Source organism: Cinclus cinclus, chromosome 2 (assembly GCF_963662255.1).
Source record: "Cinclus cinclus chromosome 2, bCinCin1.1, whole genome shotgun sequence".
Lineage (NCBI taxonomy): Eukaryota > Metazoa > Chordata > Aves > Passeriformes > Cinclidae > Cinclus > Cinclus cinclus.
In genome coordinates, this window is record NC_085047.1 from 116,897,696 (window position 1) to 116,924,723 (window position 27,028).

Sequence of the window (27,028 nt, forward strand, 5' to 3'; positions counted from 1 at the left end):
GGGACAGAGGAGACGCCAGCTGCAATTACCTGATGAATTAACACCGAACGCACAATGCAGGCGCCTCCCGCGGGCGGCGAGGAGAGAGCGCGGCCACCCCTCACCGCTCCCCGAGCGCTGACCCCTCAGTCTGGCCCAGCCGCGATTGGCCGGGAGGCGGGTCCTGCCGCCATTCCGGCCGCTGATTGGTTAAGCGCTCTGCCCGTCACGCGGGGGGCGGGTGGAGGTCGCGCGTCAGAGAGGGGCTGTCAGAGCTCTGATTGGGCGGAGGGGGCGGGGCTCAGTCGCTTTTCCGGGCTCTGATTGGTGACATTCCCTGGCCGTCACGCGGAGGCTGCGGCCGCGCGTCAGTACGGCGGCCGCGAGGGGCTCCTCGCCCCTCCCCTCAGCCGGGGCGAGGGCGGCGATGGCGCGTCCGGTGGAGGCGGCTGCGGGCGCCGTTCCGGCCCCTCCGGCCCCTCGGTCCCCTGGCCGTGGCCGGGGCTGTGAGTAGGGCCCGCACAGACATGAGGTACGGCCCGGCGGGACGGCGGCAGCGGGGGGCGCGGGCTGCGAGCGGCGGCGGCGGTTCAGCCCAGGCCGGCGGGGGGGCAGCGCCGCCTCAGCCCCTCACGGTGCCCGGGCGTGTCGCGGTGCCGGGGCCCGGGTCCTCTTCCTCGCCCCCCTCGGTGGCTGGGGTGGGCGGTGAGCGATGCTGTGCCCCTTGCTGGGGCCGGCAGCCTTTCCTGCTCCTGTTCCCATAACCCATAACGTGTGGCGGTACCGCCGCGGGCATTCTGCAGCTTCAGTCACCTTGGTCCCGCTGCCTCCGGCCGCTGCTCTCCGCACCCGCTGCGCCCTGAGCGAGGGGAAGGAGCAGAGCCATCCATTGGGAATGCCATTCCTGCGGAGTGCCCTCCATTGGGAATACCATCCCTCAGGAGTGCCCTCCGCTGGGAATGCCATTCCCTGGGAACGCCATCCCTCGGGAATGCCGTCCCTTTCGCCTTGGCAAAGGGCACCGGGGAAATGGGGGAATGTTGTCGGGGCGTCAGGAAAAGGAAGCCGGTCCCATGGACGGGGTTGTGTCCCTGTGTGTGCCTCTGCCTCGGATGAGCAGACACGGTTGTGGATGATATTCCCTGTGGATATCTTTTGTTCTGGTTCAGCTGCTGCTTTATTTGGGGTGAAATATGGGGTTTGCTTGTAGAAAACAGTATTTCCTGTGAATTCTGTCTTTCTCTGCCGCATGAAGGGAAAACACTACCGTGGCATATCGGAGGGTATTGTTTAGTAAATAATTCCTATTAGTAACCCAACCAGCATTCCAGGTGGGATAGCATGGCTCTCGTTAAAACAAGAAACACTCTGTCCTCCTCTACCTCTTCCCACTGCCCAGTTCCAAAGTGTTTTTTGTTTAGAACTTATATGGCAATAGATACTTAAGGCAATAGCTGTGGATATTAACTCAGTATATATTGGAGTCAAGTTCCAAATGGATGCATTTTCTTAAATCAAAAAAGCCAAACTGCATTTTGGATGTTGATGGCTCTGGAGAATGTTTCTCCCTGCGGTCCTTCCTTCTTTCACCTTTTGATGTAGTGACTTGTAACTTCCCTTGCTGGATATTACCTGATGATGTTCTCACACTGGAAACTTCCTTAGGACCCGGGGAGCAGCTGGAGCTGGGCCAGGAGGGATTTAGGCTGGATTTTAGGAAAGGCTCTGCCCTGTCCCAGAGGGTGCTGGCACTGCCCAGGCTCCCCAGGGAATGGGCACAGCCAGAGCTCCAGGAGCTGCCAGGGATGCCCAGGCTGGGATTGTTGGGGGGTCTGGGCAGGGACAGGGGCTGGGACTGGCTGATCCCTGGGGGTTTATTCCAGCTCAGGATATTCTGGAATTCTGTGATAATTTATACCAGTGAATTGATACCAAATTCTCCTCTCTCTGTTAAATTTCCCCTCTGCACCCCCAGAGCCCTGTGTGAGGTGTGGAAGGAGGAGTCTTGCCTTTCTCTTCATGCCCATTCCCAGCTGCAGGAGGGGGTTACCCACCTGTGGATGCTGAGCAGGTGTCCTGACTGCATCCTGAGCACAGGTAGAGAAAACAGCTGCATTTTCTGTTCCCTCAGAGCTCAGGCTGTGCAGCCATCGCTGTAAATCCCAGCCCAGGCTGTGTGATCAGCCCTGGAGTGCCCTCCCAGCTTTTGGCAGCCTGACAGGGGTCACGTTTCATGCAGACGAGTTTCTGAACAGTTTCTCCAGTGTCTGAGGCTCACGCTTCCCCAGAGCTGAGTGGGCTGTGCCCTGCACTTGCTGCTTCACAAGTCACACTCCCATTCTTTCATCTCCTCTGTTCCCACTGTAATATCCCACTGTCTTGCATTCCACATAAGATCCTTTACTTGATATTTGCCTTTGTGTCCTGGTTCTTAGATAAAGAACTGGGGTCTCAGAGCCATGACCTGCAGTGCCTGTCCCGTCTCTCGCTGCTGTCTGGTGGCCTTTCCTTAATGCCTCTGATCGTGCAATTAGGATAGATTTGGATTCAGGAAAGAATGTCAGTCTAGCAATGAAATATTTCTAAATCATGATGTTGGATAGCTTTTTATGGTGTGCCTTTGTACTGTAATCAGGGATTGTAATTTTAGCTTTTAGTAGGATTACACCAGGGAAAAAAGTTAAGGAAAATAAAACAATGGGTTGAGGAATGGGGAGATCAGTAGGGTGGAAGTTTTCTGTAAGAATCCCTTCCCTGGCAGGGTGGGCAGGCCCTGGCACAGGGTGGAATTCCCAGAGCAGCTGTGGCTGCCCCTGGATCCCTGGCAGTGCCCAAGGCCAGGTTGGACACTGGGGCTGGGAGCAGCCTGGGACAGTGGGAGGTGTCCCTGCCACGGCAGGGGTGGGATTAAATGGGATTTAAGGTCCCTCCCAGCCCAAACCAGTCTGGGATTCTGGGATCAGGAGTTACCAGCCACAAACATTTCCCTGTGCTGTGTGCAGTACCAGAGCAGAATGAACCATCAGCAGATTGGTTTGGTTTGAGGGGACGCATTTCAGCTGGGGCCGGCTCAGAGTTGACCTGCTTGGAACCCAAAAGATGTGAGGGGTTTTGATTTCTTTTTACCAGAAAATAACCCAAGGGCTGCCTCTACTGCTGCTGTGTGCTGGGAGCTTTGAGTGCTCATTGCTGTTTGTGTGCTCACAGCTACTGAACTTGGGATGCCCCCTCCACAGCAACTTGGTTTTGTTTTTACTTGTCAAGCATGAAATTGAGGGGGGGGTGGTGAACAATCAGAAACGGGGTCCAGGCTGAGCTCTGGTGATGAATGACTTGTGCACAGGAAACCTCACTGTGAGATGCTGAAACCTCCATGGGATCTGTGGCTCCAGGAGTTACCCTCTTTTAAAAGTGCTCTTTGTATCATTTAAAAAGAATATACTCGATTGCACTGGCTGGTTTTGGCTGGCATTGTCACTGTAGGCACGTGTTGGGGTTTTAATTGCACATGGAAGGATTTGTAACAGTATTTGCCAGGCCCTCAAAGAACAAACAAAAGCTGTGAGGGTTGGGAGGGCACCGATGGAGGTGTCTGTGGATCCACCTGTCTGGAATGAATGTCTCTCTGGAGCTCTGCGTATGGCTGGGCTGCAAGTGGTCACGTTCCTGACAGAGAAATTCCAGCTTTAGCTGCAGGAAAGCACTAATTACTGATAGTAATTAGAAACTCATCTTGCCTATGCAAACAGGGCATTCACTGTCGCCTCCAGAGGATCAGCTTCTTGACCAGAATAGAAAATTTCTATTTAATAGAAATTAAATAATTTTGAGTGGGAAGGAGTGAAGAGAGGTATCCTTGGGCATTCCTAGGAAGAAAGGCTATTCTGGTTTTGATGCAAAAAGTGCACTTCTACAGCATTCCCCTAATTGCAGTCAGTTAAAACACAGAAAGCTTAACTGACATAGTATATCCATGGTTTGGTTTTCTCTTACCAAACTTAGATGTGTTGGATATTATATTTTACTTTCTCATGTGTTGTTTTTAAGCTAATTGAGTTAATTAGTGTTAGTATCCAAGAGGACATTTTTTCCCTGTGAACTCTGCTTTTGAACAAGTTGTGTGGTAAAATGTGTGTTTGGAGTAGTGAAATAATCACGAGTGTCTGAAACCTCAATCTCTGCTGTGTTTGTCTTCCTTTGCAATCCCCCTTTCCCTGCTTTGTCCCTCATGCCTGTGTGTGCTCACAGCTGGGAGAGCTGACCTCTCCATGCCATGAGAATTTGTAAGAGTAAGGTTTTGTGGGATGGCAGTCCTGGAAAATCAAGGGCCTGATGATATACTCCATATTACAAGTAATTATATAGCTACTAATAATGTAGATTAGCAAACCCTAATGACACCATTAAAATAATTCCACTGAAGACCTGTTCTCTCAAAAGTTCAGGTTTTCCTTTGTGTTTTGATCCTTCAGATTTCCATGTGGATTCTCTTCCTCAATATCTTTGAAGGGTGTAGCCCTGGGCATGACTAACTGGCTGTAAATGACTGGACAAGGGTTTAGCTCTGCATCATCTCAAGGTTCATGTTCTCCATAGGAATGTACAGGTTGTAGGAAACAGTTATTAATACACTTTCAAAATACACAGAACACCCGGATTGAAACCTGTGATTCCTGAAGGAGGGTTCCCACGGAGCCACCTGGAATGGTTGGCACCTCTCTGCAGGACTCAGAACAGATCTCTGGAGCACATGGAATTCTGTACTTCCATACAGAACTGTAAATATTTACTGCATTTAAATATTCCTGTGAAATAATCCAAATTACCAGAGGGCAGGGGTATCAGAAAGGAATTGTTCCCTGGCAGGGTGGGCAGGAGCTGGGATGGAATTCCCATATTTGCTGTGGCTGCCCATGGATCCCTGGCAGTGCCCAAGGCCAGGTTGGACACTGGGGCTGGGAGCAGCCTGGGACAGTGGGAGGTGTCCCTGCCATGGCAGGGGTGGAACAAGATGAGATTTAGGGCCCCTCCCAGCCCAACCCATCCTGTGTTAGAATCACTGCTGGGAGCGGTAGTCCAGGATTTCCAGCCTCCCTCTGGGATCCTGCAGGGCAGCTCCCACCCAGGGGGTGCCCATGGCAGAGCTGCTTTGGGAAAACAAGAACTTTCAGTCTTTTCTCACAGCACCTTTAGGTCTCTCTGTCTGAGTGCTTCGAAGCAGTGCACGATAGCAATGTTTAAATGATGTCTGGTTGTGTGTTAGCAAAAATTCCCTCACTCATCTTGGTGGGAAGGAGAAGAGGCCTCTCTTGTTTTCAGCCTGATGCTCCTCCTGCCAAGCACACACGGACTTTTTGTTCCTTGCCCTCCCAGCTGAACTGGGAAGGGGAGATCCAACCTTGGCTGCTGGGCAGGGAAATCAGCTGTGTGTGTGTGTGTGTGTGTGTGTGTGTGTGAGACAGACGGACAGACACTGTGTGTGTGTGAGATGGACAGACACTGTGTGTGTGTGAGATGGACAGACACTGTGTGTGTGTGTGTGTGAGATGGACAGACACTGTGTGTGTGTGTGAGACGGACAGACACTGTGTGTGTGTGTGTGTGAGATGGACAGACACTGTGTGTGTGTGTGTGTGAGATGGACAGACACTGTGTGTGTGTGTGATGGACAGACACTGTGTGTGTGTGTGTGAGATGGACAGACACTGTGTGTGTGTGTGTGAGAGACGGACAGACACTGTGTGTGTGTGTGTGTGAGATGGACAGACACTGTGTGTGTGTGTGTGTGAGATGGACAGACACTGTGTGTGTGTGTGATGGACAGACACTGTGTGTGTGTGTGTGAGATGGACAGACACTGTGTGTGTGTGTGAGACAGACGGACAGACACTGTGTGTGTGTGAGATGGACAGACACTGTGTGTGTGTGAGATGGACAGACACTGTGTGTGTGTGTGTGTGAGATGGACAGACACTGTGTGTGTGTGTGACAGATGGACAGACACTGTGTGTGTGTGTGACAGATGGACAGACACTGTGTGTGTGTGTGTGTGTGTGTGATGGACAGACACTGTGTGTGTGTGTGTGACAGATGGACAGACACTGTGTGTGTGTGTGTGAGATGGACAGACTGTGTGTGTGTGTGAGATGGACAGACACTGTGTGTGTGTGTGAGATGGACAGACTGTGTGTGTGTGTGAGATGGACAGACACTGTGTGTGTGTGAGATGGACAGACACTGTGTGTGTGTGTGTGTGAGATGGACAGACACTGTGTGTGTGTGTGAGACGGACAGACACTGTGTGTGTGTGTGTGTGAGATGGACAGACACTGTGTGTGTGTGTGTGTGAGATGGACAGACACTGTGTGTGTGTGTGATGGACAGACACTGTGTGTGTGTGTGTGAGATGGACAGACACTGTGTGTGTGTGTGTGAGAGACGGACAGACACTGTGTGTGTGTGTGTGTGAGACGGACAGACACTGTGTGTGTGTGTGTGACAGATGGACAGACACTGTGTGTGTGTGTGAGACGGACAGACACTGTGTGTGTGTGTGTGAGATGGACAGACACTGTGTGTGTGTGTGACAGATGGACAGACACTGTGTGTGTGTGTGAGACGGACAGACACTGTGTGTGTGTGTGTGAGATGGACAGACACTGTGTGTGTGTGTGACAGATGGACAGACACTGTGTGTGTGTGTGTGAGATGGACAGACACTGTGTGTGTGTGTGACAGATGGACAGACACCGTGTGTGTGTGTGTGAGACGGACAGACACTGTGTGTGTGTGTGTGTGAGATGGACAGACACTGTGTGTGTGTGTGTGACAGATGGACAGACACCGTGTGTGTGTGTGTGAGACGGACAGACACTGTGTGTGTGTGTGTGTGAGATGGACAGACACTGTGTGTGTGTGTGTGACAGATGGACAGACACTGTGTGTGTGTGTGTGACAGATGGACAGACACTGTGTGTGTGTGTGTGAGATGGACAGACACTGTGTGTGTGTGTGACAGATGGACAGACACTGTGTGTGTGTGTGTGACAGATGGACAGACACTGTGTGTGTGTGTGTGAGACGGACAGACACTGTGTGTGTGTGTGTGATGGACAGACACTGTGTGTGTGTGTGTGAGACGGACAGACACTGTGTGTGTGTGTGTGTGTGTGTGTGTGCACAGCCTGGGGTAAGGCAGCTGCACACCGAGCTTCCAAAGGTCACCATGAGTCTGGGAGGGCTCTCCGTGCCAAGCTTTGTGTTGTGGTACAATTTAACACCTCTGCTTGTGTCTTGGGAACTTGCTGCTTGTATCTTAAGTGCTCACAAGACTGATCTGAAAACTGAAGATACAGTCGAGCCAATTTTGTGTTAATAACAAATTTGAGCTATGTTAGTCATGTCTTTATGGTGATAAAGCCTTTTAGGCTAACTAAAGTGTAAAAATACATGTTTTCATTTATATTACAATTTCAGATTCTCAGGCACCAGGCTATGGGCTGGTCTACGAACTGCAATATTTAATGGTTTTTAAGTGAGTTTTGCAAGTGGCCTTCAGGTGTGGACAGATCCTGTGGGGATTCCTGTGCTTTTGGTGAGGAGGTGTAGCCAGGAGCTCAGTTACCCAGTGCAAATTCTAATAACTTCATAAATCTTCAGGGCATTTTGGGGAAGTACAGTTAATTCTTACAGAGAATCATAAAAGCTGACATCTTGAGAGCTCTGTTTTGTAACAAAATGCCAGTAATCTGGTCATGTACCAAATGGGATGATGTAATCATTGAATTTCTTGAGCAAAAATCCTGACATTTTCCTTTGAGTCACATGTGAGCCCCAGCTGGATGAACTCATTTCTCTGGAGCTCTCAGACAGACAGGCTCCTGTGATACTCAGGACTGGGATTGGAGGTTGGCTGTTTTGCATGGACATTTGGTGTAATTTAATTTTTTTAGAGGCAGCACTCTGCCCTGCACCATCACCTTCCTGCAGCCATCCCCATTTTTACCTGTTCTTTCTTTCTTCCTTTTGTCCTGCATCTGTGTTTCTTCATTTTAATGTTCTCTTGAGTTTCAGCATAATCTGAAGGCTGGCAGGTGTTCTCTCCCTCTTACCCTTTGTGTTTTGATCTTCATGGGTTTTGTTCTGTTGGTGATTGTAAGGGCCAATCCCAACCAGGAATAACTTTGTAACTGGAACTGGGCTGTAGAGAGATCTGAAATACTTGAGAAATTTTCTTCCTTGTTAACAGCTCTATTCTTCAGTGTGGGCTTGAATTGCAAACAGCAGAATAAGCATCAAAGAGAAGAGGGCAGATTTTTTTTGTGGGAATAAAGTAGTGTGGCATGAAGTTACTGCAGGTGTTCAGGGAGATACTAAATTTAAAAGCAGGCTTTTAAACAAGGCTTTCCCTTTTTCTTTTCCAACTGCCTCTTATAGGTGTCTTTTATATACATAGATTATTTCTTTTAAGTTCTGGTTTGTAAAACTTTTATTCAGAGGAAGAGTTCAAAGCATAAAAGTGTTAAAATATGTTTTCACATAAGGTCATCTATACTTAAATTCATGGTGAGACACTGTGGATTTTTGAAGCATTTAAGGACAAAGTTGGGAAACAGCCATTATCCAACTTGGAACCTTCTGCATGTTCTGCTGTTCTGTTCTCATTCTACTTCAAACCACACTAACATATTGTGCTCATTAAAGAACAAACAGCAACCTGCTGTTTAACATAACGCATGGATTTTAAGAAAGGGTACAGGAATCTAGTTGGTTTTTTTTACTGCTGAGAAATGAGGTTACTTCAAGGAAATGTTGTCAAATAATGATGACATGGCCAGAGGAAGAAGGCAAATGCAGTTCATTTTTTGGGTGCTGTAGCACTTGATGCTATGTGGGCATTACTGATCAGCTCCAGCTGCCTGTGCTCAGGAATCTCTGCCTTCATTGGCAGCAGGGAATCTTTCTCAGGGTTGGAAATTCCCATGGGCCCAGAGCCCTTCAGATGGCTTTGGTGGGATAAATTCAAGCCAAAACTTCCTTTTTATATATATATATATATATATACATATATATATTGGAAACAACAGTATTTTTCTGTAAGAGAAGTAAGACTCAAATATAAGTTTCCATACTTAATTTCAAAATAATTGTATTAATGTTGGATTTGTGGCTTGTGGAGATCCTTAAATGATGTGGGACTGAACCAGGTGGATCCTCCTGTTTGGTGCTTCCTGCCCTACCTGCTGACAGGAAGCTGAGGTGTTATCCATGCTCAGAATGATCTTCCTTATCACAGCTGTTATCAGAGTGATCTGAATGGAGCTGAAGCTTGTGCAGCATTTTCACTTCACCAGCTCCATGCTTTTTTTAGGTTGTTTAGTCATTCTTTTTGCAGAGTCAGAAGTTAAGGATGACCCATAAATCCCAGAGCTCTGCTCTTGTGACACAGGAATAGGAAGTTCTCCAGCTGCAGTCTGGCAGGATTGTTTGGTGCTGCTCTTCCAACTCAGCATCTAAATCTGAGGGCATTGCTTCGAACCCGTGCTGTCTGCGGGTGATGCAAGGAGAACAATTTTCCTTTGTGAGGAGGGAAAAAGCTGCATCCTTTAAAGTCAAGTGCTCTCAAGGTTACTCTGAGCTACTGACAGATGCTATTGTGTGGCTCAAAAAATCACTTGATCTGTATTAACTACTGGGGATATTTGACCCAAAGAGTTTTACAACTTAAAACCAAACCCCTGAGTGCCTCTCCTGTTCCCCCAGCTCTCTCTCCATGAACATGTGGTGCCCATTCCTGTTTGTCTCTCTGGTGAGCAGGGACAGCACCCAGGAGCAGCTGGAGCTGGGCCAGGAGGGATTTAGGTTGGATTTTAGGAAAGGTTCTTCCCTGTCCCAGAGGGTGCTGGCACTGCCCAGGCTCCCCAGGGAATGGGCACAGCCAGAGCTCCAGGAGCTGCCAGGGATGCCCAGGCTGGGATTGTTGGGGGGGCTGGGCAGGGACAGGGCTGGGACTGGCTGATCCCTGGGGGTCCTTCCCACTCAGAATATTCTGGGATTCTGTGATTTTAGGAAATCTGGCCAAGTTTTCTGTTAATCTCACTTTTAATTTGAATACAGTCTTTGTACAGCAAAGTGTGATTTCTGAGCCCTTAGACACCAGCATTTCACAGAATGCCCAAATCCCTGAGGCTGGCACAGCCCTCCCAGCCCACGGAGTCCCAGCTGTGCCCCATGGCCACCTTGTCCCCAGCCCAGAGCACTGAGTGCCACGTCCAGGTGACACCTGCAGGGATGGGCACTGCAAACCTCCCTGGGCAGCCCCTCCACTGCTGATGTGTCTGTGCTGTGCTTGGTCAAGCTGCAGCCCAGCTCTTGAGGTTTCAGTTGGAGAATTCAGAGCTTCTCAGGTGAGCTGGTGGCATCTGAGCTGGTTTCACTTTGTTCTTGCTTGTCTCTTGTGGCAGACTTTGGAGTCCTTGGAGGGAGGAGGGGGACTGAAGAGAGTGGGGATATGCAGGGTTGCTTTTCCCTTGCTGTGCTCCCCACTTGCTTTAAGGCAGGGTAAGAACTGGAGCTCTGACCTTTTGGTGCCTTGGCTCGTGCTGGTGCTTGGCTTGCAGAGCTGAGCTTGTTCCAGGGATGATGACATGTTAGCTGGAAACTCAGCCTCACAGCCTGCCCTCTGCTCAGCTGCTCTTGGTGCTGGGTGGGCTCTGCTGATGGCTCAATAATAAACCTTGTGCCCATGGTGTCTTGGGGGGTTTTAAGGACTTCTGTGGAAGTAAAAGGTGGGGAGGTTTTTCTGATGGGTGATAAAGTTGCTGCAATCAGGAATCATATGAAGCAGCAGAAATAATGTTGCAATTTTTTTTCCTGCTCTCTGTGCTTCAACCAGGAAAACATTACTCTGTAGCTCCAAGGAAATCAGGCTATCCTGCTGGAGTTGCTCAGTTCCTGGAGTTTCTAGAATCTGTCAGGGTAATGCCAAGTTCCGGCTTTCCCTGGATTACCTTGCTGCAATCCTGGATTAAACTGCCTGGGGTTTCTTAGGGAAAGCAAAGCACAAGCTAGTTTTTTTGGGGGCATGTGTGCAGGGAATATAATCATGCTGAATCTCTTCAGTTGTTATGTTAAAATTAGACATTCTGCTTGGGAAGTTCAAACCAGTGACAGAAATTGAGTCCTCGTGTTTAAAACACCCCCTTCAAAATTCTGTCAGCATTATGAATGAAAAAGGCTGACTCAGTCCAGCTTTGTGCACTAAAATGAGACCCAGGGAACTTGAGTACTGAAATTCTGGTGACACTTCATTTCCTTTTGTGGGCAGGTTTATTGTGCTTTACTATCCTTTCCCAGCTTCAGAAGGCAGAAAAAAATATAAGAGGGAAAGGAGAGAAATAAATGAACTCTTATTAAACAAAAGTTCCTTGTATCCTCCCTAGAGACCCTTATGTGCAATTCCTCTGCATCTGAGATTTTTTTTACTGGGAGAGGTTTGGAAAGGCAGTAAATACAAGGGCTAGCAAAGGGCAGAAGGCTGCAGGTGGCCTGGATACACCAGGGTGCAGCTCCCCAGGCTGACTTTGCTCTGATGAGCAAGTTTAATGTGGCACCAGCAGTGTCTGGTTTGGTACCAGCTGTGGATAAGGGGCAGCCCTGGCTTTTCTGGCAGTCCCTGAATGGGTTGGGAGGGACCTCAAATCCCACCCATTCCCAGCCCTGCCCTGGCAGGGACAGCTCCCACCGTCCCGGGCTGCTCCCAGCCCCAGTGTCCAACCTGGCCTTGGGCACTGCCAGGGATCCAGGGGCAGCCACAGCTGCTCTGGGAATTCCACCCTGTGCCAGTTCTCTGGAATTCTGTGTAGGAGCTGAAATCCCCATGAGGAGCCAGGCTCTGCAGCTGGGGAGAGGAGCTGGGAAAACACCAGGTGAGCAGAAGTAACCCAAGGAAAGAAATGGGATCCATCTCAGCTGAGGCACTTTTCAGTGCCTGGAGGGGCATGGAGGGACAGGACACAGGGAATGGCTTTAAGAGGAAGGAGGGAGGGCTGGATGGGATCTTGGGAATTAGGAATTGTTCCCTGGCAGGGTGGGCAGGCCCTGGCACAGGGTGGAATTCCCAGAGCAGCTGTGGCTGCCCCTGGATCCCTGGCAGTGCCCAAGGCCAGGTTGGACACTGGGGCTGGGAGCAGCCTGGGACAGTGGATGAGCTTGAAGGTCCCTTTCAACTCAGACCTGTGATTTTGAGTACATTTACCTGTCGAGTTCTGTTGTTATCCCTCTACGTGATTATGAAACCAGGTGAATACATTCTACCAATAACTACATCTTGCATTAGCTTGGCTTTGTCTTCCATTAAAGATTAAAAACTTTCTTCTGTGAAGATTTAAATAGAAGCAAAGCCTTGTTGTGATAGAAGGAAGCAGAGCTGTTGTCTAGTTAGGTGGTTTCCACCTGTCTTTTGATTTGTAGACATCAAAAATAAGCATTCTGAGGATGTACACTTGGGCTGATGTGCATGAACCTAATATTAGACTTGATTTTCTTTATTTTTACAGGTTACCTGGAGGTTTCCTGTTTTGTGTTTGTGCTAGGGGAAAGCTCACACACATATTCTCAGGTTGTCTCATTCTTTTTTTGCTGAGAAAAATGTTTCAGCTGAGGTGCTTGTCGGCCTGCGGGAGGGAGGTTGGATCTTTTTATGGCTCTGGACATCAAGAAACCTAGAGCAGGAGTGGCTTCATCTACACATTGTGACAGCCAGATCACTGCTGAGATTGTCCTGAGAGCTTACAGGACCCAGACTGCAGACAGAGAATCCTGGAATCCCTGATGCTGGCAAAGCCCTCCCAGCCCACGGAGTCCCAGCTGTGCCCCACGGCCACCTTGTCCCCAGCCCAGAGCACTGAGTGCCACGTCCAGGTGACACCTGCAGGGATGGGCACTGCAAACCTCCCTGGGCAGCTCTTGCCAAGGCCTGAGCACCCTTTCCATGGGGAAATTCCTGCTGCTGTCCCAGCTGAGCCTGCCCTGGCCCAGCCTGAGGCCGTTCCCTCTGCTCCTGTCCCTGTTCCCTGGAGCAGAGCCCGACCCCCCCGGCTGTCCCCTCCTGTCAGGGAGTTGTGCAGAGCCACAAGGTCCCCCCTGAGCCTCCTTTTCTCCAGGCTCAGCCCCTTTCCCAGCTCCCTCAGGAATTCTCCATTCCCTTCCCAGCTCTGTCCCTGCCCTGGACATGCTCCAGCCCCTCCAGGTCTCTCCTGCTTTGATTCATGTGCTAATGCCACTGTGGAGCTGATAGGTGGCTGCTTCATCTCCCCAGAGGATTCCCTGATAAACTCTTCCAAGGGACATGGAAATACTAGTTAAGTTGGCCTGTTGGTGTGGGGAGTGTAACCAGTGTGGAAAAGTCTCATGGAAATGCTGTTCCAGATGAGAGAGGCTGCTGAAGTGATGTCCTGGCAGAGTAACAAAGGGTGCACACCTGGGTTTGTCTTTTTATCTGTCCTGCTTATCAGATTTGTTTTAAACTGCCTGACTTCTGTACAGACCTCAGATTTACACTGTGTTTTGGATCACAGTAGTGAACAGAATTTTCTCCTCCTACTAGGAATAGGCTACATTTGTTGGGAAAGTATTTGGCATTTGTATCCAATTTGTTCTGTTTGAAAAATATCTCCACAGCTGGTTGCTATAGAATCATTCTGTTCCTTACAGATTCAATGGTTGGTGTTAGATACAGTGGGGAAGTTATTGGCAAGGTAACTGAAAAAGAAGTGTGAAGTTTTGTCCCTGGGGATGGTACTGGCTTAGTGCCTCCTTGCAGGACTCCTTTATTCCTGGTTTTCAATGGCTGGCAGGAGCAGTGCTGGTGCATCTCTGACCTCTGGCACTGTGCATCTGATTACTCATATTTTTGGCCAGGCTGTTACATTTTAATGTTATGGCTCATTTTTTTCTCCCCTTTAGATCTCTGTGTATCTGTTCAGTCTGTCCTGTCTAGGGAGAAGCATTTAAAAAATGAGATTTGTCTGAGTTTGTTATGGGTCTCAAGCACTGAACTTTGCATTGAAACCAAATTAAATCTCACTTGCAACTGTGACATCCTGCTTGGTACATTTATGATTCTCTGGCTTTTTTTTTCCCGTGTGTTACTGGGGCTTGATACTCTGCAACTGCTGTTTTCCAAAGCAGATCAATTCTTCTGTCACACAGAGTGTTTTCCAGGGTTCCATGGAATTCCCATGTGCAGTCCCCTGGAATATCAAATCTAAAGGTTTTGCCTTTCTAATCAAAGCTTTTTTTAGTATTTATGGAAACCAGCCTGAAACACAGGGTGTGGGCAAGGTGCTTCATGCCCTTCATGTTGTATCCCTGCAGGATTTATTAGGAATGTTCTCTCCAGGGTTTGGGGGTAGCCACGTGTGATGTTTGCGTGTTCAGGCAGGTGTGTTTGGATGTGTCTTAATATTCTGCATGTTTTATTTAGAAGTGGTCTAACAGCTTCCTGAACTGTTAGCAATTAAATGAATTTCAAAGAAAGACTCACAAAGGACTCTTCAAATTTTGAAGTAGGCGAGCAAAACACAAAACTTACTCCTCTGTGCAGCCTGATTTGGGCTACTGGCACAGGGTGCCCAGAGCAGCTGTGGCTGCCCCTGGATCCCTGGAATGTTCAGTTCCAGGTTGGACACTGGGGCTGGGAGCAGCCTGGGACAGTGGGAGGTGTCCCTGCCATGGCAGTGGGGGGATGGGATGAGCTTTTAGGGTCCCTCCCAACCCAAACCTTCTGGAATTCTGTGATTTCTGGCTTCAGCTCTGCCATGCCAATCTGTGTTACAGGAAGTTTTGCCTCCCTTTTCCATGGTGGTTCTTGGGTGTCTCCCCAGTGTTCCCTGCCAGGTTCTAGTGCACGTTCTCCTGAGGTGTTGCATTTCCTCCTCAGCCTGCAGGATTTGCTCTGTTATCCAGTTTCTTTGCCTCATTCCAACCTGATTCTGTCAGTTGGTACCTCCAGCTCCTGGAGGATTTGAACAGTGCTCTGACACTGTCCTGGCTGCTGGCACCCAGGATTTGGGAGGCCCCTGCAGGCCCTCGTTTGGGACTCTTACACAGGAACCTTTCAGAAGGCTGAGGCAATGATCTCAGGATTAGAAGATGCTGATTTCTCTGCTGGGCCCAATTTAAAAATCTTTTTCCTTTGTTCATGTCCTGAAGGAACAGGAGATGCTGCTTAGGGTTTTTTCTCCTTTTCTTCCTATTCCTCAAGCATTCCAATTCTCAGCTGTCCAAGCAATGATTGAAAGAGCCATAGACAAACATAAACCCCAGTACTTTTGTTATCCCTTCATTTGTCCTCATTTCAATACTAAGAGTTGAAATAATTAGTGAGATTCTTCAGCAGGGTTGGAAGCCATGAGCTGTTGCCATATAGAGCCCCTGTAGCTTGAAAGTTGTCATGGATAATGTTTGCTGGAGAACTGCAAATAAAAAAGGAAAAGACCAGAATTGTGTGAGTAAATGGCCTCTTCAGTGTTGAATGTGAGGATATCTCTTGCTGGGGGCCTTAATTGAGGATTATTTTCTGCTGCTGTTTTCTCCATTAAACATATGAAATGGCATTTTTTTACTGCATTTTTTTTGTCTAATTTGGGTTTTCCAGTTTGAAAGTTGCAGCAGTCCAGCTGAATGTTTGGAGGCGTGCTGAATGCTTGGGTTCTCAAACTGTCAGCAGCAGCATTTAATCAGATGAGGCATGTTCATGTAGTTTTATCTCTACAGGTACTTAATTATTCATTTCTGTGAGAAAGCAAAGTGGATTTGCTGTAATAAGTGCTCCGTGGGACCTGGTCTGGCTGGTCACAGCTTGGGAACTGAACACATCCCTTGGAAAATGCTGTGGCTCATCCTTGGCACGTTCAGTGCCACTGTTGGTTCTGCATTAGGAAAGTACAAAGTGCTGCACTTGGGCTGGGGCAACCCCTGGGATCAATCCAGGCTGGGATGAGCAGATGGAGCAGCCCTGGGAGAGCTGGACCTGCCCCAGCCCAGAGCCCCCCGTGCCCAGTGTGGGATCAGGAAAGGGATTGGATTTGGGATTGGGATTGTGTCCCTGAGCCCCCTCACTCAGGTGAGAGCTCACCTGGATCCTGCCCCAGGCCTGGATCCCAGCACAGGGAGGAGCTGGAGCTGCTGCAGAGAGCCCAGAGGAGGCAGCAGGATGAGCAGAGGGATGGAGCAGCTGTGCTGGGAGGAAAGGCTGGCAGAGCTGGCATTGTTCACCTGCACAGGAGAAGCTTTGGGCTGAGCTCAGGGTGGCCTTGCAGGGCCTGGAGGAGCTGCAGGAAACATGGAGAGAGACAATTGCCAAGGGATGGAGGGACAGGACACAGGGAATGGCTTCAGAGCAGCATTGCATGGGATACTGGGAATTAGGAATTGTTCCCTGGGATGGTAACGAGGGGCTGGGATGGAATTCCCAGATTTGCTGTGGCTGCCCCTGGATGCCTGGAATGTTCAGTTCCAGGTTGGACACTGGGGCTGGGAGCAGCCTGGGACAGTGGGAGGTGTCCCTGCCATGGCAGGGGATGAGCTGAAGGTTCTTTCCAAACCATTCTCTGGTTCTGTACATTCATTTTCCTGGTGTCAGTGGTGGCTGAGTGTTATTACCCTTTCCTTTTCCCAAAGGGGGACAAGTTACTTTTGAGGCAGAAGTTCAGGTTCCTTCCTCTGCAAGTAGCCAGCTCTTCACTCCAGTGAGTTCATTTTGTGTTTCCTCTTCACTTCAAGCAGCAGTAAACACCTGTGGTACTTTTCAGGAGAATTGACAAGTTCACTGCTGATTTTGAGAAAGGAGTTTTTGACTGATGAAGGTTTGACTGTAAGTGCTTCAGTACAGGCTGGTTTTGAATAGTTGATATATTGACAACTTATTTTTTCCTGTAAAATGTCTTTAGGTTCCACTTCTGCAGCTAAGTGACTGCCATAAACTCTTGCTTGCTGCTTCAGAAGGTAATGATTGATGAAGTTGTGGATTCATCATTAGCATGCCAGTTTTCATTTTGTGGTCTCAGCTCAGAAGGTAAATACCCAGAAATGTATTTTTAGCATGCAGAGTTTATTTTGGAGACGTTGGCACTTGCCAGCTCGTGGAGAATGCTGTGCTGTGCTGTGCTGAAGCCAGGAGCAGAGCTGAGCAGTTCCTGCTGACTGCAGGGCCAGCTGGGACAGCCTCTGCTCCTCCTCACTCTGCCTCCCCAGCTGGCCCCAGGCCCTGCTGTGGACTTGCTCTGGTGCTGCAGCAAGTGGCCCTCGGGCCATCTTGGTGGAGTCACAAGACTGCTGCCAAGGCAAATTGCCCTGATTTTTAAAATGCCAGATGGAGAAATGAAGGAATCCTGATCCAGTCAGGGGTGACAGCAGCTTCTGAAATCACCCAGGTCAACTGGGACCGTCAGGTTTAATCCACTGCTGCAAGTATGAGCTATAAATTGTGCAGCTTGTTCCTCCTGTGCTATAAATTGTACAAACCTTTCATATCTGTCATTGTCAGGGGCTGATCTCTGCTCTCTGTGAGCAGGGACAGGGCCTGAGGGAACAGCTTGAGCTGGCTCAAGGAGATCTGGGCTCGAGATCAGGAGAAGGTTCTCTCAAAGCTGCTCTCAAGGCAAGTCAGACCCTAAAGGAAACTTTGTCTTCAGCTCATCGTTCTGTGGTGGGTGTAGCACCATCCTCTGAGCAGGTCTGATCTCTCCCCAGGGGTGTGTAAAACCTTGGGAAGCTCAGTGTTTGGGAGGTTTGACTGGAGTGCTGTAAGAGCTGTGGGAGTTGGAGAGAGCACAGGGATGGATTGTGTTTATGCCACGGAGTTGCTGTATCCTGCCCTTCTTGCACTTCATCATTCCTTGGCCCTCTTCTCCCTGACCTCTCTTTACTGTTTCATCTTTTCACTTACCTTTTTTCTCTCCCTGCCTCTGCTGAGGAAACATCCTGGCCTGGATGAAGAATTGTGTGTCCAGCAGGAGCAGGGCAGGGATTGTCCCTCTGTGCTGTCACTGAGAGACCCTCGAGGGCTGTGTCCAGTTGTGGCTCCTGCAGGAGAGCCCTGGAGGGGCTGGAGCGTGTCCAGGGCAGGGAACGGAGCTGGGGAAGGGGCTGGAGCCCCAGGAGGGGCTGAGGGAGCTGGGAAAGGGGCTGAGCCTGGAGAAAAGGAGGCTCAGGGGGGACCTTGTGGCTCTGTACAACTCCCTGACAGGAGGGGCAGGGAGGGGGGGGTCGGGCTCTGCTCCAGGGAACAGGGACAGGAGCAGAGGGAACGGCCTCAGGCTGGGCCAGGGCAGGCTCAGCTGGGCCAGCAGCAGGAATTTCCCCATGGAAAGGGTGCTCAGGCCTTGGCAAGAGCTGCCCAGGGAGGTTTGCAGTGCCCATCCCTGCAGGTGTCACCTGGACGTGGCACTCAGTGCTCTGGGCTGGGGACAAGGTGGCCGTGGGGCACAGCTGGGACTCCGTGGGCTGGGAGGGCTTTGCCAGCCTCAGGGATTCCAGGATTTTCTCTTGAGGATGCAGAGTTCAGGGTGGCTCTGTAGGAACCAACACACAACATCAGCAAGGATCAGGTTGTGACATGCCAGGAGAACAATTTGTGGATGTACTTGGGCACTGATTTTCAGTCAGCGAGTTAAAAACTTGCAAATGTGAGGGTTTGAAGGAGGTGGTTTGTTTTCACAGCTGCCTTGGCTTTCTTCTTGAATTAAACTTGAAAGGTTTTTTAGATCTATTATGTTGGGAAATCAGCATCATGTTACAATTTTGCTGTTGCATTTTTTTCCCAGTCCAAGGTTGCCCCACAACCTTGTAGCAAATTTTCCTGATTACAGGGACTGCAAGCCAGTCGACTTTTGAAGTGCCCACAGGGGAGAAATTTGTGAGCTACAGTAAACAAACCTCCCCATGCCACAGATTTGTGACTTACAGTAAATAAACCATTAGTACTAACAACAGCCTTAATGTTCTTATCCTCTTCCAGGAAAGGAATTTTTATCCTGGAAAGGCTAAATTTCGGGACAGGAAAATTACTCTTTGCAGTTTTATTAACTGTCCAGACTTCCTGGGTCATTTACAGAAGGACCATATCAAAGTTTTCCAGAGCCAGCATGGACAATGTCCGTGCACGTGGTGCTTCCCCCATAACCTGCATCATGCAGAGCAGCTCCAAGTTCTTACAGAGTGAGGATGAGCATCTCTTCCCTAATTGTTTGATGTTTTTAATTTTTTTTAAAGGACCCTGTCTTCCATATCTAGATTTTTCCTTGGAGAAGGTGGTTTTGTGTGTGTGTGTGTCCTTGCTGTCTCCCGCGTGGCCTGAAATGATTCCCAGCCCTGGGCAGAAATGCAGAGTAGCTGAAACTTGGGGACCCTTGGAAGAATCCTGTTGCTCCCTCAGTGGTTCAGTGGTGCTGCTGTGGGGCACAGCTGGAGCTGAAATCTGCCTGCTCTCCCAATCAACTCTTGCCTTGAGCTGTGGCTTTGTGTAGAGACAAACCTGAACCTCACTCTGTGTTTGCTTTGGGGAAATCTTGCTCCATAAATCCTCACCCCTCAAGTCGGGTGAAATACATGGAAAGTCTTCCCTTGTTTTGTGTCTCTTTTGCTTGTTTCTTTGCTGTGTCTGAACTTCTCATTACCACTGGTAATGCAGGATTATTCCTGGCCTTGTATCTGAACTTAGAAGAGGGCAGGGCTGGATGGGATATTGGGAATTAGGAATTGTTCCCTGGCAGGGTGGGCAGGGGCTGGGATGGAATTCCCAGAGCAGCTGTGGCTGCCCCTGGATCCCTGGAAGTGTCCCAGGCCAGGTTGGACACTGGGGCTGGGAGCAGCCTGGGACAGTGGGAGGTGTCCCTGCCCAGGTGCAATGGGATGAGCCTTAGGATCCCTCCCAACACAAAGCATGCCGTGATTCCTTTACCTCATCCAAGGGTTGACATTTTTCCAGTTGTTGTTGAGATGCAGGAGCCTGGTTTATGTGGAACTGGTGGGAAAGCACAGTTGTCATCTGGAAAGAAAACGTGGCTCATGCCCGTACACAGCTTTTTTTGTGCCATTTGAATGTACTTGCAGTCAATTAAGAATTTATTTAATATAGAAATAGGATTTTTAAGTTGGGTTGTGCCTTTTAAAATGGATGTGTATATTTATGTATGTTCTATATGTATCTACAGTTTGCATTTTATCTTGCAAACTGTTTATTCTTTCCCTTATCCCGTTGCATGTGTCACTTGCCTGGTTTTGTGGTCATACCTGGGATGGTTTTGCTCTTGTGTGAAAATTGGTTCTAGGCATTTTTGAAGAGAATTGATCTCATGGAATCAGGAAACCTTTGCTTTGGGATGTTCCCTGTCTCATGCAGTGAAGCCCTTTTTGCTTCATTTCCTTAGAGTGTGCTTAATAATATTTTAAACAGGAGACAGGAGCTCTAGCATGTTTAATTCCTTGTTTAGGCCTTATGCAGCCTCTGCATGCTTGACAGTGTGAGACAGTCTCTGAGGCTCCCTGTGAGCTGCTGCCTGCAGTGTAAGGATTGATTTTACAAGGGCCCAAGGGCCTGTCCCTGTGGCACACAGCCCAGGAAGTTTCACTGGCTGTTCCTCCAACATTTGCATTTCTTCCCTGTAAAGCTGCTGGTTCTTGTCTGCTGGACACTTTCTCTTCTTGGCCACCTGTGTTCAACTGGTGTTGGAGCAGCAGGCTTAAGTGTGACCAGAAGGAAGGGGAATGACACAAAGCTTGGTCTGAATGCCACAATTCAAGTCTGCTCATGCATCTGAAGTGTCCTGCAGAAGTTGAGAAGACGGAGCTTGGAAGCAATTCAGAGCCACATGTCCTTGGGTGGGAGATAGGAGCTGCCTCACACAGTGGTGATGTGGGCTGGCACAGCTGCTGAGATGCTGATAAGACCTGAATAATTCTCCTATTAAATGACTGGTTTGAAAATCTGCTTCCCAGATCTGCGCCAGCAGAGCCCTGCACTTATGTAACTGGGAGAGCTGAGGAGAGCAGCTGCTCACAGGGGACAGAGTGACCTCCACGAGTCCTCCGAGGACAGAGCCTTTGCTTGCATCTCCAGCTGCAGCCTCTCCCTGCCCTGCCTGACCTTTTATCTGCTGGGTTTGCCTCGGAGGAGGGGAAAGGGAATGGAATGCACATCCTGAACTCCCTGACTCAACACTTGTGCTGACTCAGGGCTTTGTCTTCCTTCCTACCCTTCCCCCATCAGAGCTGTTAGTGGCAGAGGTGGAGAAGCTGAAGTGAAACAACTCAAGAATAGCCGATTTTCTTCTTCTCCTTTTTTTTTCTTTTTTTTTTTTCTTCCATTGTCCTAGTTTCAAAGGATCAGTTCTGAAGTTGAGACCAGCACGTGGTTTTTCAGCATAGCTACGTGGGATTAAGTTAGGCCTACAAGTGATTAAATCTTGGGCTGGAAGGCACCACTGATGTCTAAGACAGACTTCAACAGCTCTGACCTATTCCTTTGGCTGCCCTAATTCCTTTAAAAACATTGAGCTGGATTGTAACATGGGAGTTCCTGCAGAGTTGTGTCATGGGCATCTGTGGAAAAAGAGGGGAAGAAGTTTATCAGCCACTTCCCAGAATATTTCTGTGATGTTCTTGAGTTGGATGTGCTGCAGGAGTGTCCCACTCACTGCAGGAGGGGTGGCCCAAGGTGGGTGGAACAGGTGTGAGAGTTGATGCAGGAATAGGGAAGGGGATAATCTGCAAAAAGCCACGTAATTATTTATTCTCTAACCCATTGGGGCTGGTTCTTGCAGAGGCAGCAGCAGATGGAATGAGGTTGTTTGTGCTGAGCTTTCAAAGCAGCTGTGCTCTGCTCTCTGAAAGCTGGGCTTAGAGAGTTAAGGGTGGCCAGGTGAAAGGTGTGATGTGACTGCCAGACTCCTCTTAGAGTAATGTCCTCCCATGAAATTAGGATAAAACTGGCACTGAGGGGTTACAGAGCACTCAGACTCGGCCAAGGCTGGGCTCCAGGCTTTGGCCACTGTTCTCTTTTGTTCCAAGGGTCTCTCCCGAGTGTCATTGCCTGGGGATCCTCAAGCCATGGACACAGCTGGATGGACATCTCGGAAATAAAGCATGACTGTTCAGTTCATGGGATGGAAATAGCAGAATCCATCTGCTGCTTTCCCTGCTTCTCTGGGTGTTCATGGAGTCACCTGATGGCTGGGGTTGGGAGGGACCTCAGTGGTCACCTGGTGTCACCTCTGGGTCACCCCAGAGCCCAGGGCACAGCATTGTGGATATTCTGAAATATCCCCAGGGAGGAGACTCCAGCCCCTCTCTGGTCCCTGCCCAGGGCAGAAGTTGTGTCTCCTGTGCAGGGGAATTGCTGGGCTCAGTCCCTGGACAATGGGACAATGTGATGGAGCAGAGCCTGGGGCTGCTCTGCCCCTCCCTGCACACAGGGACACCTGGGGACACCCAAGGACAGCCAGGGACACCCAGGGCTGAGGGCTCCTCTCCAGGCTGAGCAGCCCCAGCTCCCTCAGCCTCTCCTGGGCATGGAGATGCTCCAGGCCTTGCTCAGCTCTGCTGGATCTGCTCTGGGAGCTCCAGGTCTGCCAAACACAACAGATTTGGAGATGCAAGGGCCCACAACACTCACATCCAGCAGGAGTATCCTCCTCTTGTCCTGCTTTCCTGATCATTCTTGAAGTTAATGCCAGGCTGCTGTTAAGGGGTTCTGTAGGTGTGCAGACACTCCCAACTTCCTAATGCTTGTCTTTCAGATTTCAGGGCTCAGTACTTGTTTTGAAGGAGGAGGAGTCAGAAATTGCCCGTTGCCATTGTGTTAATGAGGGTTTTTAACTCCAGACAAAACAAAATTAACCAACAGGTCACTGCTGGGCCTGTGAGAGTAAAGGCAGCTTTAAAAAATCAACAAACTATAGCACTAAAGAACTCCTGGAATTCCTGCTTCACAGGGTCTGGTGGTTCTGAATGAAGCCAACAACTATTAAACTGAAAATAAAACAAGATACTTGTTTTATTTGTTAATAAGGGGTTTAGAAATAATTGAGTAATGCAGGGGCTTTTCATTGTGTTAAATCTTTTAAAGTAAGAGTCAGTCGCTTCTTGGAAAGGGTTCTGTAATCCAGTCACAGCTCACTTGGGACTGGAGTTACTGGGGGAGCCCATGTGTGACAGATCCCCAAATCCCTGATGCTGGCAAAGCCCTCCCAGCCCACGGAGTCCCAGCTGTGCCCCACGGCCACCTTGTCCCCAGCCCAGAGCACTGAGTGCCACGTCCAGGTGACACCTGCAGGGATGGGCACTGCAAACCTCCCTGGGCAGCTCTTGCCAAGGCCTGAGCACCCTTTCCATGGGGAAATTCCTGCTGCTGGCCCAGCTGAGCCTGCCCTGGCCCAGCCTGAGGCCGTTCCCTCCTCACTGCACCTCCTGTCAGATGATCTTTGAGGTCTCTCCAGCCCAAGCCATTCCATGATTCTGGAATACAGAAGTGACTTCTCAGCAGTTTGATCATTGCCACAAGTGTTGAAAAACATCTGCAGTGGAGAGGTGCTTTGTTAATCTCTTCTGGGTGCTTGGTACAAAATAGAAGAAATGGCAGGACTTGACATTTCTGAAGGTTTTTAATTACCCAGTCATTCCTATAAGGAGCAGAAACCCAAGGAAAGCTTTTCAAAGTGATGACTGAGTTAAAAACTGATCTCCAAAGAGCAAGGATCAGAATTCCCTGAGTGTCTCAAAGTGCTTTTGTTTTCCAGCATTAATCCAAAATTACCAGGCTTTGCTAAAACTCTGAGTCCCTTGACTGATCCTGGTCTAGAGGCTTTCCCATGGAACATCTGCAAACTCCAAACCCTGCTGTCAGCCTGAGACACTCCCATGTGATGTCCTGCCTGGGGGGATTTTGTTGTCCTTGGGAATTCTTGGAGAATGTGGGGACTTTATCTGGTTGGGTATGTCTCTCCTTTTTTTTTTTTTTTTTTTTTTTCCTGTAGAAGGAGGAAGGTGACTGATAAGTGGCCTCAGGATTTGATTTTGGCATTCAGATCAAGAATTATCTCATGAGTAATTGTTTACGAATAGAAATGCTGTGTTGCATTTTAGGGAAAACAAAAATAGGGTCTTTTTCGTGTGAAACGTGTAAAGACACACAGGTCTGAAATAGCTCAATTATTCTTCATTTATAGCTCCTGTGGCTTTATTGCAGTTTTCTCTGTAAACATGGCCTCAGCAGAGCACTGATAACTTTAAATAGAAACTGATAAAGTTCTGGCCCATGTTTTTAAGTCCATACTCTGTGAAAGGAATTTTCATTCGTGTCTGACTCGTGTGAATAAATGTTTGTATTGAAGTTATTTTCAACCTGTTCATTTTTTCGAGGTAAAAGCTTTAAACATCAGTACTTAAATTTAGATATGATCTGTGATTTTTATGTGTACAGAGTTGTTCTCTGTATGGTTCAGTTTTACCTTTATGTGAACAACTTTTAGAGTTAGGTTATATATATATTTTTATATATATATGTATATATGAACAATGCTTGTGTACAGAGTATTGGTTTATGAGAAGAAGTAATTTGGAGTGAGGATCAAGAATGTAAGTATTTCTGAGCTTAGCTACAGCAGTGTAGGGTGGAAGAGAGAGCCCTGAAGCTGAGCTGGCTGGCAGGGCCTTGTCTCCCTCACTCAGAGCTGGGGGTAAGCAAATGTCTCTCATTAATGTCTCTAAAAATAATTGTACAGGTGATAGAGTTCCAGCTGTAGCTAATACAAAACTGGTGCTGTTGGAATGCCTCGTTCCTGGTGTTTGCTCCCATCCCTGTGCCAGGGATATAACCTCAGCATTCCCAGGTCAGGCATGGGGAAAGGCTCCTTGTGCATCCAACCATGGATGGGGAGGTTGTGCAGTTTCCTCTATGGAAGGGGTCCCTGTCCATGGCACTGCATGGGCTTTAAAGTCCCTCCCAATCCAAACCATTCCATGATTTCACTCCCAGACTTTTTTGGGCTTTCCTCCTCCCAGGTGACACAGAGGTCAAGCCCCAGAACCCAGCAGATGTTCAGTGCACCTGGATCAGCTCTCACAACCAGGGGCCTTTCTGTCTGTCCACAGCAGCTCAGGCTGGGGGAAATCACAGAGAGCAGCTGTGGATGGTGCTGGGGGCATTTCAAGTTATTGATCTCCTGGAATGTCATTGATGTGTCACTGCTCTCCCTGACCTGGGAACAGCAGCACGCTCCAGTGCCCCACAGACCTGTCAGGAGGGACAGGGAGGGGGGACAGGGACAGGAGCAGAGGGAACGGCCTCAGGCTGGGCCAGGGCAGGCTCAGCTGGGCCAGCAGCAGGAATTTCCCCATGGAAAGGGTGCTCAGGCCTTGGCAAGAGCTGCCCAGGGAGGTTTGCAGTGCCCATCCCTGCAGGTGTCACCTGGACGTGGCACTCAGTGCTCTGGGCTGGGGACAAGGTGGCCGTGGGGCACAGCTGGGACTCCGTGGGCTGGGAGGGCTTTGCCAGCCTCAGGGATCCTCTGAGTTTGCTGGGTGAGGACCTGTGGGATGGTTGCTGTTGGCACCACACTGGGAATTGGAAAGCTGCAATATTTGCCTTTTCTGGAGGGCTGGGAATACAGAACTCGGACTGATCCCAGTGTTCAGTGGTTTGTACCCTGTGGATGAGATGTGATCTCTGTTGTTTAGGGATGAAGGGATTTGTGTTGGAAGGAGGTGTTTAATGTTGGATCGGTTTGGCAAATCCCAGTGCATCAATGGCTTAAGCTCTTTTGTGGCAGGCAAAGGTGAGTAGCTCAGAGTTCCTTCTTTGCTCTTGAAAAGAAGGATGAATATCTGTTGCATCTTCTGACTCTGGTGTGAAATAGACCCTTTGAGGGGCTCTTGGTCACGTTTCATTGCTGGCATGACTGTGCTGATGTGGGAGTTCAGGGCTGGCTTCCCAAGGGAGCCTTGTGTGATCCACTGACAGTGCAGTTGTGGTTCCCCTGATGGTCTCCCCTTCTTCCTCTTTGAATCATTCCTGAACTCACTGGTCAGCATCCACTGAATTTATCAGAGTTCAAAAAATTGCTGAGATATCCAAGTTTATTATACAAATGCAAATATCAGTAGTTGGAGTGAAATCACAGTTTTCCTGAAGGGAAGGGATTGCACAGAGCTCAGCTTATCCAGCCCAGATTTCTGGCAGCTCTCTGGGCATTTGGTTCCTTCGTGATTTTTTGTTTTATCCCACTGTGGGTTCTTTCTTGGGGATACTGGGAGAGACAAGGAAGGCACAAGAGTGGAATCCGTGCTGCTGTGGAGGTGGTAGAGACTGCAGAATGTGGAAGGCACATCTGAACAACTGGTTACTGTTTCAATGTAAGGTTGCAAATTGAGATGTCAGTTCTGGGCCCTCACTGCAGGAGAGACCTGGAGGGGCTGGAGCATGTCCAGGGCAGGGACAGAGCTGGGAAGGGAATGGAGAATTCCTGAGGGAGCTGGGAAAGGGGCTGAGCCTGGAGAAAAGGAGGCTCAGGGGGGACCTTGTGGCTCTGCACAACTCCCTGACAGGAGGGGACAGCCAGGGGGGGTCGGGCTCTGCTCCAGGGAACAGGGACAGGAGCAGAGGGAACGGCCTCAGGCTGGGCCAGGGCAGGCTCAGCTGGGACAGCAGCAGGAATTTCCCCATGGAAAGGGTGCTCAGGCCTTGGCAAGAGCTGCTCAGGGAGGTTTGCAGTGCCCATCCCTGCAGGAGTCACCTGGACGTGGCACTCAGTGCTCTGGGCTGGGGACAAGGTGGCCGTGGGGCACAGCTGGGACTCCGTGGGCTGGGAGGGCTTTGCCAGCATCAGGGATGCTGGGCTGGTTTTTTTGCTTTACAATACTTTACATATATGTGGTATTCTACACTAGAATAACTGTGCCAGATGTTTTTAGGGATAAATAATAGCTGTTCTCCATCCATGAGCTCTTCAACCCCAAAACAGAATCACAGAGCAGCTTGGGTCAGGATGGG

At 49.3% G+C, this 27,028-nt stretch overlaps 1 protein-coding gene across 1 annotated transcript in view; it reads left to right on the top strand.

Annotated features, from left to right (window-relative positions):
- Window positions 1-400: 400 nt before the first annotated feature.
- Window positions 401-27,028, top strand: part of ITSN1 (intersectin 1) — a 110,159-nt gene continuing 83,531 nt past the window's right edge. The window contains exon 1 of the mRNA XM_062488218.1: window positions 401-511. The gene's annotated coding sequence lies outside the window, so the exon portion shown is untranslated. The remainder of the gene's footprint in view (window positions 512-27,028) is intronic.